Consider the following 17,025-nt stretch of genomic DNA (forward strand, 5'->3'; position numbering starts at 1 on the left):
AGGGGCAGGATGGGGGATGCTAAAAACCAGAGTATGGATAATTGGAGGTAAGTAAACCATTTAATTAATAAAACGAATTTTGTAGCGCGCCCTGCATCGCAAAATGCGAAATTATTTTTATTAATTAAATTGTTTACTTACCTCTAACTATCCATACTCCGGTTTTTAGCATCCCTCACCCTGCCCCTCCCCCGCCCCGCCTTTCGCCCCACCGCAACTCCCACCACGGGCCGTGGCTGCTGCTCCTTCCCCCATACTCTCCCAGACTTAATGCTATGAAGTGGCCCTTTACTGTGTTTGAAAAGTGGAGGATATCCAACTCTCATTAAAATCAGGGGGGGCTTGGTCTGCCTCAGTTGTGCCTTAATACAACACCCTTGACAACGGAGGACCCCACCTTTTCAGTTATAACCTCAATCTTTGCTCCTCATACCCCCACTGCACAGAAACGTAAGGAATGAAACGTGCTGAACCTTCCGTTACTCACATCACTGATAAAGTCTATAACATCGGGCACCCCTATAGACCCTCTTCCTCTGGATCCTGATATTTTGCAGCTACTGTTCGACCTTCTGAATTCCTATTTACAGGCAGGGTGCATTCTCAGCGTTGGAAATACACCATGGTTTTACCCCTTCTGGCAAAATCTAACGTGGATCCTCTGAATTGGTCCAATTATAAACCTATCTCCATGCTTTTACCATCCTGGCTAAAATCCTGGAAAAGTATGTCAACAGACAACTTTCTGTTTTTGTGGAGTCCCATAACCGACTATACTCCTCACAGTCATAGTTCAGAACAGGTCACAGTACGGAACCTGCCCTTCTAGGAGTCACAGAACACCTTAGACTGCTCCTGGATGATGGCAAGACAGCAGCTCTGATTTTACTAGATCTCAGCGCTTCTTTTGATACTGTGTCACACGAAACGCTGTTGGAGAGACCAGTCACCATAAGTTTACAAGGTACAGCCTTATCCTGGATGACATCTTTCCTGAGTGACAGTACATTTCTGATTGCCTCAGCAAATGCCTCCGCCACACGACATGCCCCTACATCAGGGGTTCCTCAAAGGTCAGCCTTAAGTCCAGCATTATTTAATATCTATGTCCAACCTTTGGCAGACCTTGCGGAAAGCTTTGGCCTGACCATGTTTTCCTACGCGGATGACACACAAATTATCTTCTCTCTGTCTTCCATGTTGGATGACACATCTGAAGCCCTGAACTCCTGCCTGTCTGGGGTTGTCTCTTGGAAGAACATGAATTACTTGAAACTGAATGGGGAAGAAATAGAGGTTTTGGTATTAGGAAAGAACCAGGCTCTAAGGGCTCACAGCGCTGGACTCACAACCTGTGTGCACTTCCTGCGCAGTCCCAAAACGTGAAGAATCTTGAGTTCCTTCTGGATGACAAATTGTCCTTGGAGCCTCAGATTTCAAAGATGGTTGCCATCTGCTTTGCTGTCCTGAAATGACTGCGGTTTCTTCCTTTCTCAGCCCAAAGGACAGCCATTCAGTCCCCTATTCCATCCTGACTGGGCTATGGCACTGGCCTCAATCTGGGAGCAGATAACGCCTCTTTAAGAAGGTTGCAAGTAGTCCAGAACTCAGTGACCAGTCTACTCTACAGACTCCCAAAAAGTGCTTCTGCTTTCACTACCTTGAGGGAGCTGAATTGGCTCAATGTGGAGAAGCAAATATAATTTAAAGCTATTTGCTTTGTGCACCGAGCTAGATCAGGAGCTGGCCCTTGCTATCTCCATGGACTTGCAAGATCTTCTATCGACTTGCGCATTATGGTCCAGTGATCTTTCCTTATGCGTGGTTCCAAGAATCAAATGGACTCGCATGGGAGGATGGTCCTTTGCTTACCCATGCTCCAAGCTTTGCAGCAACCTTCGGCGAACTTTGAGATATTGCACCTCACTGTCTGTCTTTACCCTATCAGTCTCTAAGCACCCCGCTGTGGGCAGCTGTTGTGCTATGAAAGCTCTCTCTCAAAAAAAAAGTTTGATCTGCTTAAATCATGTAATAGGCAAAACTATGGCAAAAAAAGACAAATATAATACGTGGGATTTAATTACTTTGCCACCGTCTTTGCCAATGTGTCAAGAGGTAAACTAAGGGATAAACTACACAAATGGGGCATTCCTCCACTTTTGCTCAACACCATCATTTCACTGCATATGGACACATGGGTTAAAATTAATGTCAGCTCACACGGGGTTGCATCTGGCAAAATCCAGAACAACAAAGGGCTAAAAAAGTATCTATCCTTGTCGCTCTATTATATAATCTATATATAGCTGACCTAAAGGATCATTTGGAAGAAGTTTCCCTAGTTAGCTGGCCACAAAATCCAAGTGCTGCAATGCACAGACGACACAGTGCCACTTAATCAGGCGTGTATTGGTCTAAACTACAGAGTTCGCTGGATGCTTTGGAAAATTCTTTTAAGTTAAACAATTTATTAATCCACATAACCAAAACAACGCTCATGATGATCGACAGAAAACTAATAAAAAGCATGTCTTAGTTCATTCAAAAAAGTTCAATTCATAAGATGGATTCCTATAAGTTCCTAGGGATCTGGCTGGATGAAAGAGGCTGATTCTCACCACATGTCAAGGCCTGGAATGCTCTGCCAGCTCCCAGACCTGGGCATTTTGTAAATTTAATAGGTCCCTGTAGTGTCCCAGTTTAAGAGCCTTACTAAAAGACGGCAATAGCAAGTTAATACCCTCAGTAACCTATGGTGCACTGGTGTTCAAAAGCAGAACCCCAAACTGATTGGAGAGAACCCAAATTAGCTATGATAGGAAAATATGTTTGCCTCCATATTGCACAACACAAACCCAAGTTTGTCTAGAATTCAATCCTACACAACATCATCTGTCATTGAATGCAATATTCCTGGCCTACTTTTTAAAACTGAGAAGGGCACCGGCCGGTACACTGAAACATCTGCTCTGGCCTGCAATAGAACAGGAATACTCTGCTTGACAACAGTATCTACACAGCTCTCTAGGCAATTTAGAGACTCATGATATTTAGTTTGCCAATCTTCAGCTAAAGCAGGCTTAGAAATTACTCTTAAAGCTAGCATGTCAGTAGAACTCGATAGGAAGTCCCTGAAGGAAAATTTCTAAGGCAGCTGGGCCGCCAACATGTATGACCGTGGGGTGCTTCCAATCTTCCCGTCTCAGCCGATTGTAAAGGGCCTGAAGAAGCTGTTGATGAGACTGAGACTCGGTTTGATCCCTTTGAAGGCTTACTGGTACGGCAGGAGTGGAAGGGACACAAATACACAGTGCAGGCTTTGCTTTATGTGAGCAGACTCTCTTGTCCATAGAGTATGCATTTGTAAAGCGCTACTAATCTACAGAAATATTGGCTCCGCCCTATTTTGAACTCTTTGAATAGTTGTGCTTTTAATGAGGTAATTTAATATTGCCTAGAGGGGTAATCTATTTAGCTGTATGCTTACTTTTTGAAATTTCTATAAGTAGCTCTTTTTGCCTTACAGGTGGCTCCAGGAGCCTCGGCTCCTTAGGTACTTTTGTTCCCTTCCAGGCTCCAATCTTACATTGATTTAGGAGAAAGTGAGAAAGGTGGTCAGAGTTCCCCCCACCAAAGCAGCTGTTAGGCATTACATCTAACCAGCCAGGGGGCATTAGGTGGGCACTTAGTACATCTTATCTAGTAGCCAGAAGATTGAAGCACATTAATTTGCACCAAGAGCCACACTTTAACTTGTGAGCTACATTGCTGTTAGCTCTTCAGCCCCAGCAGCATTGCATATTTCCCCACATGAAGTATTTTGGGCCATATGTATCAAGGGCAAATGGGTTCGCAAACGCCTTCGGCGTTTGCGAACCCATTTTCGCAAAATGGTATGTATGAAAGTATTTGGGTGCAAAATAAGGAATCGCAAAATTTGCCATTCCTTATTTTGCGATTGCAGTTAAGGAATCGCAAATTTTGCGATTCCCTAAATGCAATGTATGATGCAAAAAGAAATTCCAAAATGCCCTTAAGGAATCGCAAATTACCACCAACTTGCAGTTGGTGGTAATTTGCGATTTCTTTTACAAATGCACTTTATGCCATTTGTAAAGGTGCCATGTGACGCTCATACATGCCCTTAGGGCATGTATGTGCACCATATGCGCACACATGTCATTTTCAGGGGTGCAGCAGGGTGTTCTTGAGACACCCCTGCACCCTGGAGTGGAGTGGTGTGGCTCACTGGTTAGAGGCGGCAGACCCGGAAGCAGAAGTTGGCCCGGGACCAGCGTTTGATTCCCGACGCGGCAGGGTCATGGACCAGGGTCAGCGGACTCGATAATTCTCGCCTCGGTGCCAACTCTAACCAGGGGTCACACTCGGCAACTCTGGCCATTAGCTTGCCTAATCTCCATAACGGCCCCATCAACGCCGGGGATGCCTGGCTCCACCTTGGGGATTCCCAGCAGGGACCATCCCACAGGGAAAGCCAGGACGGGTTCCCCAGCGGTATACAGCGCCAGGACGCCGGCTGGCAACAGTGCGCTTTACAAGTATACACATTACATTACATTGCCCTTGAATTTATTCTCAATTTGCGATTAGCAAATTGCGAATCGCAAATTGAGAATAATTTCACATTCATTCCTATGGGCCTCTTGGCCCATAGAAATGAATGGGAAATTATTCCTTAATTGCGATTAGCAATTTGCTAATCGCAATTAAGGAATTTTAAGGAATCGCTAATAAAAAGCGATTTTCTACATACATACCATTTTGCGATTTCTAAATAGCGATTCCTTAATATTCGCTATTAAGAAATCGCAAAAGGGTATGTTGATACATATGGCCCTTAGTTCAGTATTTTAACATTACTTTTTAAAGGGCTCGGATCTATTGCACTTTAGATTGCACATTTGAAGCACTTTCAGCCTGATTCATGTAGATGCCGCTTTGCGTGTCCCTAATAGCGAATCATAGCGACTCGCTATTGAGGACACGCAAAACGGCATTCATGTAGGAATTGCTAATAAAATAGCGATTCCTACATGTTCTTTATTTGCGAGTAGCAATTTGCTACTCGCAAATACTCCCCATTCATTCCTATGGGCCAAGAGGCCCATAGGAATGAATGGGGAGTATCCCTCATTTGCGAGTAGCAATTTGCTACTCGCAAATCAGATAGCGATTTTAAGGGTGCCAGGGGTGTCCAAAGGACACCCTGTAGCACCCCTAAAATGCACTTTTGAACAGGTGTTGCGCACACACATGTCCAAAGGACATGTGTGTGTGCAACATGCAACTTAGAAAAATGCTTTTAAAAGCATTTTTCTGAGTTTTTGCTATTTACCGACAGGTCTGACCTCTCGGTAAATAGCGGCCCCAAAAGTGCAAAATCGCAATTTCCTGATGTGTCATGAATAGCATTTGAGGAATCTCTATTAGAGATTCCTTAAATGCCATTCCTCGCAAATATGCGAATTCTTAAATAGCGATTTTTGCATTTGGGATTGTGAATACCAAATGCAAAAATCGCACTCGCAAAGGGCCAGATTCTCAGAATCTGGCCCTTTTGCGAGCGCTATTGCCTACATGAATCAGGCTGATAACCCCTTGCCCTTTAATTAGCCATTTACCTTGCTATTCCTATAGCAGCACTCCTTTTGGCTTTACCCGCTTGTGGATTATTTTGTCTTAATATTACTTCAAGATCATCGGAGCAACCGGTATTTACCAGAGATATCATAAGCTATGGTATATTGGGCAATTCTACACAATGGTAGCCAGCAAAACAACTCTATACCTAACAGGTGGCCTAGTCGACCAATTTAATAGGACACATAGAATTCCCAATACTTCTAAAAATGGCAAAAGCCCTACTATTGCCAATTGTAAAGTTTTATTGTACACCTAATCATGTTTAGTATTCATTTTTGTTCTTTGAACCAAATGTAGACTGCGCTGCTATATCATTATAAACCCTTTTATGAATGTTTATCAGCCATATATCCGTGATTCTGTAGGTAAATAGCTTCTTTTGTTGCTTTATCACAGCATTTTGCATTTGCATTTACCACATCCTTTGTCAGGATGTCAATGACGTTGATCGGCAGCTGGCTGGTGGTTAGACATTGTTAATTGTTTTAACAAATGTGCAGTTTTTTGCAGATTTTTACCGGCTCTGATTTGATATTGTAATGATTTTTAATAATTGTACAATTACTTAATAAATCTAAATCCTCACTCCGCTTGTCGAGAAATAAGGGCAAGTTAGAATTAGTATTATTTATGGAACTGATCCATATGTCCACACTCCACCCATGGCAAGCCTTCTCAATGCAGGGAAATGTAAGAAAGTGACTTGCACTGCCTTGCGTTACTCTAGATTTACTAGGCCGCACAGAGCCCTACAAGGTGGCTTTGCATGACTTAGCAAATATCGTTAAAGTCTGTGCGTTGCCTTGCATTGCCTTGTGTGACACAATGGGGAGAGGATGTGGCCTAACTGCTAGAGCAGTAGACCTTGAAGCTTGAGAACTGGGTTCGAGTCTCGGCAGGGACTCAAAAAATCCTGTGATTCTGTGCAAATCACTTAATATTCCTATTCCTACCAGAAAAATGAATGTATCTGTCTGTAACATAACTGGTGCTCATGTAAAGCACTTCAATACCTTCGAGTTAAGTTTGTGCTATATAGAACTCCCTAAATAAATAAATAAGTCTGGCCCATAATCTTTATTTGGAAATACTGTGCCAGAATACTTTTCTGAAATTAGGAAAGTCTACACATTTCCAGGCACAGCAGTTGTGTTCCAACATTGGGACAGGAATCTGGCTGTAACAATTAGATACCTCCTTTGGTTACAAACTGCGTGCACTGCAGAAATGATCCCTTTTCAGAGTCCACACTTTGGGCATAGCTCTGACCTCCTCTTCTTTGAAAGATCCACGTACCCACCAAGTTCAGAGAAGCTATCTTCTCGCATATCGATCTAAGGATATTGCCTAACGGCTAGTGCGGTCAATCTCAAATCTGGGGAACCGGGCTCAAGTCTCAGCAATGACGTTCAACACCCTGACTTTCTGGGCAAATCACGTAATCTCCCCGTGCCTAACAAAAATTAATGTGTCCTTGTGTAACGCAACTGGTGCTCATGTAAAGCGCTCTGATACCTTCGGGTCAAGTTTGTGCTATATCAAAATATGGAAAAAAAATACAGACGAGTGCTGTCTGTGGATCATGACAAGAAGACAAGCGGTACATTCTTGAGAAGTGGAGAGAGGAATACTTCTAGGCATGTGAGGGGAAAAAGCCTTCTGAAACCTGACCTTGAATATGAGCCAGGAAGAAATGAATACTCTCTGAGCTTTCGATTTATAGGTATAACCTGTAATAGGCAAAGCAAGCATTAATGCAAGCAGTGATGCTTATAGTTCAATCTCAGGTTTACTTGCTGAAAACGGCTTGGTGACTGTATGCAGTATAGCTTCGGCAGTTTTATCTTCACATGGTCCTTTCTACTCACAGCAGCAGCAGCACCTGACTTATCCTCATTCTCTTAGCAGTGATGCCAGCACTGAGCCTCTGACATTGATTCCAGAGAAGAGCTTAGTTTATCCTCATAATGCCACTATTTCCAGACCTTCCCTCACCTGACAGTGACTCCAGCACTGAGCTTCACACCCCCTGACAAAGATGGCTTTCAAGCTTCCCTTCAGCTTGCCCTAATACTAGAACCCTTCCTCTTGTCCTTCATAGTAACACAAGCACTGACCTTCCCTTCTTATAAAGCTCCCCAGCAACAAGCTGCACTTTCTACAATGACACCTTGCCAGATCCACTCACAATCCCATTCCATCCCAGTGTGTCATGATAGTAACAGCTAGACCGTGAAGCCGTAAGGTGATAAACCTCTGCACACATGCATGTGCAACTTGTCACAGGCATAGCATGTATGGCATACATTGTGAATGGTTCACCTCAGTGCCTTTGCACATGAACAAGCTTGAGCTGATAGTTTGTAACTGATGACGTAAAAGCAGCTAAGTCCCATTGCAAGCAGTTAAGTGTACGCAGATCCTCAATTCATGGGTGCCACAGTGCCTGCCCGGGGCCAGCCTCGCTCTCTGTGACTCTGGGCCCTCCCACACCACAAGAGTAAACACTGAGGTAGGCCCCAGGCGGGTGCACAGAAAAAAAAACATCTGTGCGGGTGACCCTTTGCATACAGGGCATCCAGAGCAAGGCAGACTGGACCCCTCATCCTTGGTACCACTGCACCGGCTGCACCACTGCTAGCTACGCACCTGATGTTTAGTTTTTTCAAGGGGATCAGAAAACAATGCAAGAGCCAGAAAGGTTCTGTAACCATACCAGGATTAATTACACAACATCCCAGACGAATGAGCAGGAGTTATTGAGTGGAACAAGATAACATTTAAAGCCTCTTATGGCAAACATTTCTGTTTGCAGGGAGAAGTATTCAAACACAAGGGGAGAATGATGGAAACAAAGGACTAAGGGAAGTATCTGATGCATGCTGATAATGACATTATTTAAGAAAGGTTCTCTGTAATCTAGGAGTGTACACATTTGAGAACGGGAAGAGTCTGCACTCATCTGTCGTTCCAGATCTCCATCCCCAAAGTCCTCTGCTTAAGATCCTTGACCTCATCTGGGTACTCCGATGCTCAACTTATCTCTTTCCTGAGTCGGTGCTGTTGGAAGATGGCCTGCCGAGGGAAAAAGGACCTGACAGCAATGGATACCACCTGCCACATGTGCGTAGATAAGCGACTTCGAATCAATTTATGTCATTACAAGGAGGACCTTTTCAGAGAAATCGCAACACGCAATCCTAACGAGGGTATTGTTGATCAACATTTGAAGGACTCTTGAAACAAACTAGTTACACAAAATGATTTTACACTTATAATGTATTTTACACACCCTTGCCTAAACATGTCCAAACCGTAACCTTAACCATACACTTAACTCTAAACAATTTTTTATTTTGGCAATTTTATATTATTTTTCTCCTTCATAAGTTTCTGTCAAGTGCATTCCCTTTGAAGGCATATCTCTCTTTAGTTTACTCTGTAATGATATAATCCCATTTAGCAGGAGACTGGACCCACCATCAACTCTAGAAGAACAAGATTAACAACTGTGAATATTACAGAAAACTCATAGAAGGGTCCAGTTATAGAGCAGAGTTTAAATGAGACAGTTATCCTAAAATGCAAAAAGAACAATTGATGGACAGAATGCAGAACAATGACATACATTCATCCCAGTTCAAAGATCTGGGCCTAAATCCATTGTTTTTTTGCTCACCATGCCATTTCCGTTTGGACCCAGCCATATGCAAATCAGCCTTCACTCTGCGCCAAATGGGGACAGTCCAGCCCAACTGCCAGGCAGGTCCTCCCTGGACTGGAAACAAGCATCCTAGGACCGGTTTCGGACATTCAGCCCTCATCAGCCATCCCACTCGGGGTGACAAATGCAAAAAGAACAATTGATGGACAGAATGCAGAACAATGTCATACATTCTAGTTTGGACCCAGTCATATCCAAATCAGTCTTGACTCTGCACCCAATGGGAACAGTCCAGCCCGAACTGCCAGGCCAGGTCCTTCCTGGAATGCAAATAAGCATCCTAGGACCAGTTTCGGGCTTTCAGCCCTCATCAGCCAGGATAGCTTGACTCCAGTGGCATGGAGAGAACGGGACCCACGTTTGGGCATACCCGTCCCACTCGGGGTGACAAATGCAAAAAGAACAATTGATCTATAGAATGCAGAACAATGTCATACATTCACCCCAGTACAGAGATCTGGGCCTAATTCCATCATTTTTTTGCTCATCATGCTATTCCAGTTTGGACCCAGCCATATGCAAATCAGTATTGACCCTGCGCCCAATGGGAACAGTCCAGCCCGAACTGGCAGGCCTGGTCCTCCCTGGACTGGAAACAAGCATCCTAGGACAGGTTTTGTCCTAACTTGACAGGGTATGCCCAGACGTGGGTCCCTTGCTCACTTTGCCACTGGATTCAAGCTAGCCTGGCTGATGAAGGGTGTTACCCAGAAACCAGTACCAGGATGCTTGTTTCCGGTTCAGGGAAGACCGGGCTTGGCAGTTCGGGCTGGACTGTTCCCATGAGGCACATGGTAAAGACTGATTTGCATATAGCTGGATCTAAACTGAGGTGGCGAAGTGAGCTTAAGAATGATGATGGATTCAAACCAGATCTGTGACTGGGGGTGAGTGTCTGAAAAATGTCAGAGCTTCGTCCATCATCTCTTTGTGTTTGCACAGTTATCCTCAACAATTTGTGTCAGGCTTTGAGAAGTTGTGATTGGAACCCATCTTAGGATCTGGTCATCAACTCCTGAAAGAAGATCTCATGAATGTGCATCACATTTTTTTAAAACCTGCCTTCAATGACCTTCTTTTTAGAAAGTGACCCTCAAAGCTTCTTTTGAACGATGACATTAACTAGCACTCATAACATTTTTCTGTCGGTATTCAGCTAGCTTTTCATGGTGGATTACTTTTCTAATACAACTTATCCAGTAACACATTACTATATTACCTTTGTGGATATACTTCTATTAAAGCAGTTAATAAAATTACATTTTTGCCAGTTGTTCAACTACTGCTCTCTCATACCAACACTATCTTTTTTGCCTACTTTAATTAGAAGCAATTAGTGGTTATTCAAGCTTCCTTTTGTTTCCTTCTGTAGTCACAGTAAAGGTTTTACCAGCATAAACGAAAAGGAGCTTCTAATACAGGAAAGAAAATTACTTAAATATTCCTGTTCTTTATGCACAAGTCTTTGAGCTCGGCAGCTCCCTTTGTTGAATTGTGTGGAAAGAAATACTATTTTTAAAACTGTGCTACTACAGGGAAAGTTGACACTCAACTAAATTCGGCATTCGGGAAGCTAAACAAATTACTGCCTGTTGCTACTGCAATCAGTTTGATATTGTACAATATTTTTTTTATGTACACCCACAGAGTATGATTCAGTCGCATAACCTCCTACAGGTTTGTATAATGACTAGTTCCACACAGCAAACGCTCACAGTTCTTACCAGAGTTGACAGTTGCAATGAAAGCAAGAAAGCCATCGATCCAGGGCTAACTAAAGTCCGTTCACGAAGAGCTTGAAATGTACACAGGCACTTTGTATCTATTAGCAATAATCCTAATTAAAATATAATTAGCAAATGAATGCATTTTTGTGACATAAATCTATTCAGAGAAAACTGTCAACTAAAGCAGTGAGGAACATCCCAAATGAGGAAGGTGTAAAATTGTGCCACAATAAAACTTCACCACAATAAAACAAGTCCAAAATTAAAGTGGTGTCAGTCAAGGAAAGATACCGATATCAAAGTGTATAAAAAATGTAGGTGAAGAATTCACCTCCACAAGAAGAAGTTAACAAAAACACACACATAAACTCACCATTGTAATTCCTTCTGAACAGGATGTTCTTCCACACAAAGTCAGATATGGTCATCGGTGCACCAGCATGACAACATGGCAACAAATGATCAACAATGCACAACTGAACAAACTCCACAGGACAAGACGCAGGGTGCAGATGAAAACATAAAAATACTGCCAATTTCAAAAATGGAGCTCAAACTGATTCCCGCCAGTGATCCAGAGGGACAGAAGTAATCCTTGCACCCTGTTCCAGCCACTTCTGGGCAAGGACAACTGATTGTGTATGTGCCAACATGCGACTAAATGGGAAGCCAAGTCTTATATGCATCCTGCAAATGGGACAGTAGAGAAGACCATGAATACATTCTTCCACAACACACAGTGTCCGACATTCACAGGAAACAGAGAGTACATGGCAGCACACCACTGTAGCTTATATGCCAGAAAGAGCACAAAGAGGACACAGAAACCCAAGAGGGTTGTGACCAGCAAAGCTGATTGAAATGGAAATTTGAGCCAGCCAGGAACAAGGAACCCATGTCTGAGGTCTAATTTCCAACAACAACTTCTGCAGTGCCCATACAACCCATGCTATAAATCTACACGCAGCATGTGCAGGGCAGAGAAGTTATGTGACTATTAATCATCGTACTCAACCCTCACATTCAAGGGGGTCCTCTCTCTCTCTCTCTCTCTCTCTCTCTCTCTCTCTCTATATATATATATATATATATATATATATATATATATATGTGCGCAAACTCCAGACAACGCCACTGCAGCTCAAGCGCAAGAACCGGAACAGCGAGGCAAGCAGGAGACGGACCACAGCTGAAAATTCACAGGTCTTTTAATTGCAGGAAAGGTGTGGGGCAAGAGGGCAAGACGCGTTTCGGGCTTACAAAGCCCTTGTTCACATGCAATGACACAGTGATTTATTTTTGTTTTTATAATGCAGTGAAACCCGCCTCCCCGCCAATTTGCTAATCAGGTCACATGGTCATAGGGATAGGAAAAATACTATCCGAACAAAGCACAAATGGGAGAACATAAATGAAAGCTCCTTGAAACAAGACATATTTACAATGCGATAATTAAATAACATTGGCCATACTTGTTCATAATGCAATGTCATCTCTTTTCTGTATAATACAATATATACATAATTACTGGATAAATCCATGTGCAAGAAACGCATTTGTGCAAATGTAGCGGCCTGTAAACAGCGGGGGAACGGGAAAAGTTCGGGAAAGTGCAAATAACAAAATCACAATGAATCACTATCTGTAATTCTTGGAGTCATTCATTCTATGCATAAATGCATTTCTAAGGGAGGGGAAAAATTGAAATAAAGTGCTAATAGTGCATGATGATATTGGCCTATGTATATAATGCATAAATGCTTAACATGAAAATGAAGGTAAATCTTGACCTTTCAAAAATGTCATATAAAAGCGCATATAGAAAAACATTTCATACTGGTATAAAAACATCATCATATCAAACGGTGAGATAAAAACACCCTATGTGAAATACGTAAAAAAGTTGAGATTTCACATCTAAAATAGTTAAATATGTAAATACAAAAAGTGCACTATATACAAAGAGAGAAAGCCGAATTCATTTATATTTACAAATAATGACTGACAAGGAACTTGACCAGCCACGGCTGTTTTCATAGAGAAACATAACCCACTCAAAGTAAATCAACATTGTCTAGCGCCTATTCCCAGATCACAGGGAACCTGACGTATCTGGGAAATAAATGGGATGGTGGGCCAACAGAGGAGATCTAGTTATATGTGTGGGCATTATATGTTTGATCAAGTCTTTAGAGAAAATGGCGTAGATCCTCAGTGTTATTAAGCCCGTTGGGCCATTTACTGTCATATTCTAGGATCAGGCTTGATTCTAGTCGCCTCAGTATGAGCTCACGGTTGCCACCTCTTCTGAGTTTGGGGACTGCCGCTACCACATAATACGAGAGGCAATTAATGTCTTTGTTGTGGGTACTCTCGAAGTGGCGAGCCACTGGATATATAAATAATCAACAGAGACCACCTGAACCAAGTATTCAGTATATATTCCGATGGTGTTGGAATACACTCAGTGTGTTAAAATACCCCTCACACACCAAAAGGGCCCTTGGTGTCATGCTTCATCATCGGGGTCTTCCCGCCCCCGCTGCGGGACGGGGCAGTGCTGCGACAAGCGGCTACGCCGGAGCACCTTTTTGTGAGTACTATGTGAGTGATGATGGAGTGAGTGTACGTGGGGTCAGGAGTGATAACAGTGAAGTTAAAAGATACCTGGCCTGGTGTTTAGAAAAAATTATTTAATAGGCACTGGCTGGTATCGTTAAAAGGGGTGAGGCGGAGGGCAAGAGCGGGTTACTAGTCTTGCTCTCCTGTGTGGGTCAACATGTTTCGGGGCGACATGCCCCTTCGTCAGGACCGGGTAAAAAGATCCCCCTGTCACTCACTAATGCGCTCCCACAGGTAGAGAGTAGTAGTGTTGGATCAATGTGTATGAATTAACTTAATAGATACACGTGTAAAAAGCTCGGTCAGTACTACTGATGATATAAGCTTTTTGAATGAGGAAATAGTGCCCCATGAGCCAAGCTGGGCGAAGGGTACAAAGGGTCTCAACCCCCACACCTCAGTGCTTCCTCCTTCGTCAGTGGCTTCCGTGGAGGAGAGCAAGACTAGTAACCCGCTCTTGCCCTCCGCCTCACCCCTTTTAACGATACCAGCCAGTGCCTATTAAAAAATTTTTTCTAAACACCAGGCCAGGTATCTTTTAACTTCACTGTTATCACTCCTGACCCCACGTACACTCACTCCATCATCACTCACATAGTACTCACAAAAAGGTGCTCCGGCGTAGCCGCTTGTCGCAGCACTGCCCCGTCCCGCAGCGGGGGCGGGAAGACCCCGATGATGAAGCATGACACCAAGGGCCCTTTTGGTGTGTGAGGGGTATTTTAACACACTGAGTGTATTCCAACACCATCGGAATATATACTGAATACTTGGTTCAGGTGGTCTCTGTTGATTATTTATGCTTTCACAAGAGGAGGATTAGCCCACCGCGGTGCCTTGTCGCACCACCTCTTCACTCCCTTTTTTGATATCCCTGAGCCACTGGATATGTCTGGTCACAGTGTAGGATGGCTCGAATGTGCTGCAAAATCCTGATGTGCACTTGTTGTTTTGTACTGCCTACGTGATTAAGGCCACAAGTGCACGTCAGGACGTATACAGCAAACTCAGTTTTGCAAGTATGGCTCCCTCTAATTGGAATCTCACTCATAGTAAATGGAGTTCTGTAATGAGTTTTATTTATGCCAAACTTGCAGGCTCTATATATGGCTCTAGGTATATATATATATATATACATACATATATATATTACCTACTGGCAGTCGCCAGTAGGTAGATATAGTTAGGACCTAGTTTCCATAGGAAATCCACAACATTCTATTTGGAATAACTTTGGCGCCGGTTGATGAATCTTCGCAAATTTCTCAAAGAAGATGGCCCGCTCCGCTCCGCTCCTTCCCTGAAAGTTTTGGGGGGATTCGTCAAGTGGGGGCTGAGAAAAAAGGGGGGGTCCCAAAACATGTTTTCCCCATTTTATTTTCCGTAGGACGTTTAGACACGTCTACAGCCCGAATGGCTGAACGGAATTACAAGAAATTTGGCAAAATGTTAGAGTCTGATTCGCAGATCACGCTTTTGCTTAAATGGTGTAAATCCCTCCAGTAGTTCCTGAGAAAATCAAAAGAAAAAATATATATATATCTGTAAGCGCGCACCGTACGTGTACGATGCGCGCACCCCGCGAGTTTTAAAAAAAAAACAAATTGCGGGGCCTTGGGGGTCCTTGTGGGACCCCCCTGAGCAGGCCTAGGGGGCAGGGTGCTTCTACCCTGCCCCCTTTTTGGGTTCTACACATTTGTTTTTCTGCTTTCTTGTGCCTCAGTCTACCGAGGCACAAGATGGCTGCCAACAATTTCTTTTTTGGAGTGTTGACAGACAGTGGCAGCCAATCAGCACGAGCTGCATGCTCATTGGCTGTCAACACTTCAAACCAGGAAGTGTTGGCAGCCATCTTGTGCTCAGTAGACCGAGGCACAAGAAATCAGAAAATCAAACGTGTAGAACACAAAAAGGGGACAGGGTAGAAACACCTTGACCCCCTAGGCCTGCCCAGGTGGTCCCACAAGGACCCCCAAGGCCCCAAAAATGTTTTTTAAAAACCCGGTCTGTTTTTTTTCAAATTACCCCCCGAGGGGACCAAATCGCGGGGGCATAGTGATAAAGAAGTTTGTTGGGGCCCTGGGGACTGCCGTCCCTCGGGGCAAAGCAACGCAGCCCCCTGGCACATACTGGAGGCTCCTGGTGGGCTAGTTGGCCCCCAGGGACCCCCAGTATCAAAGAGGAATTAGTTCCCCCTCTGCAAACACGCCAGGGGGCTGCGTTGCAGAGAGGTGTAAAAAGGGGCATAGCCTCATTACACCTCTCTGCAATGCAGCCCCCTGGCGCATACTGGAGGTTCCAGGTGGGCTAGTTGGCCCCGGGGACCCCCAGTATGCAAGGGGAATTAGTTCCCCCTCTGCAAACGCACCCGGGGGCTGTGTTGCAGAGAGGTGTAAAAAAAGGTGTGGCCTCATTACACCTCTCTACAATGCAGCCCCCTGGCGCATACTGGAGGTTCCAGGTGGGCTAGTTGGCCCCCAAGGACCCCAGTATGCAAGGGGAATCAGTTTCCCTTCTGCAAACGCGCCAGGGGTCTGCGTTGCACAGAGGTGTAAAAAGGGGCATAGCCTCATTACACCTCTCTGCAATGCAGCCCCCTGGCGCATACTGGAGGTTCAAGGTGGGCTAGTTGGCCCCCAGGGACCCCCAGTATGCAAGTGGAATTAGTTCCCCCTCTGCAAACGCGCCAGGGTGCTGCGTTGCGGAGAGGTGTAAAAAGGGGCATAGCCTCATTACACCTCTCTGCAATGCAGCCCCCTGGCGCATACTGGAGGTTCCAGGTGGGTAGTTGGCCCCCAGGGACCCCTAGTATGCAAGGGGAATTAGTTCCCCCTCTGCAAATGCGCCCGGGGGCTGCGCTGCAGAGAGGTGTAAAAAGGGGCATAGCCTCATTACACCTCTCTGCATTGCAGCCCCCTGGCGCATACTGGAGGTTCCAGGTGGGCTAGTTGGCCCCCAGGGACCCCCAGTATGCAGGGGGAATTAGTTCCCCTTCTGCAAACGCGCCAGGGGTCTGCGTTGCACAGAGGTGTAAAAAGGGGCATAGCCTCATTACACCTCTCTGCAATGCAGCCCCCTGGCGCATACTGGAGGTTCAAGGTGGGCTAGTTGGCCCCCAGGGACCCCCAGTATGCAAGTGGAATTAGTTCCCCCTCTGCAAACGTGCCAGGGGGCTGCGTTGCGGAGAGGTGTAAAAAGGGGCATAGCCTCATTACACCTCTCTGCAATGCAGCCCCCTGGCGCATACTGGAGGTTCCAGGTGGGTAGTTGGCCCCCAGGGAACCCTAG

This window comes from Lissotriton helveticus, chromosome 10 (genome assembly GCF_964261635.1).
Source record: "Lissotriton helveticus chromosome 10, aLisHel1.1, whole genome shotgun sequence".
Classification (NCBI taxonomy): domain Eukaryota; kingdom Metazoa; phylum Chordata; class Amphibia; order Caudata; family Salamandridae; genus Lissotriton; species Lissotriton helveticus.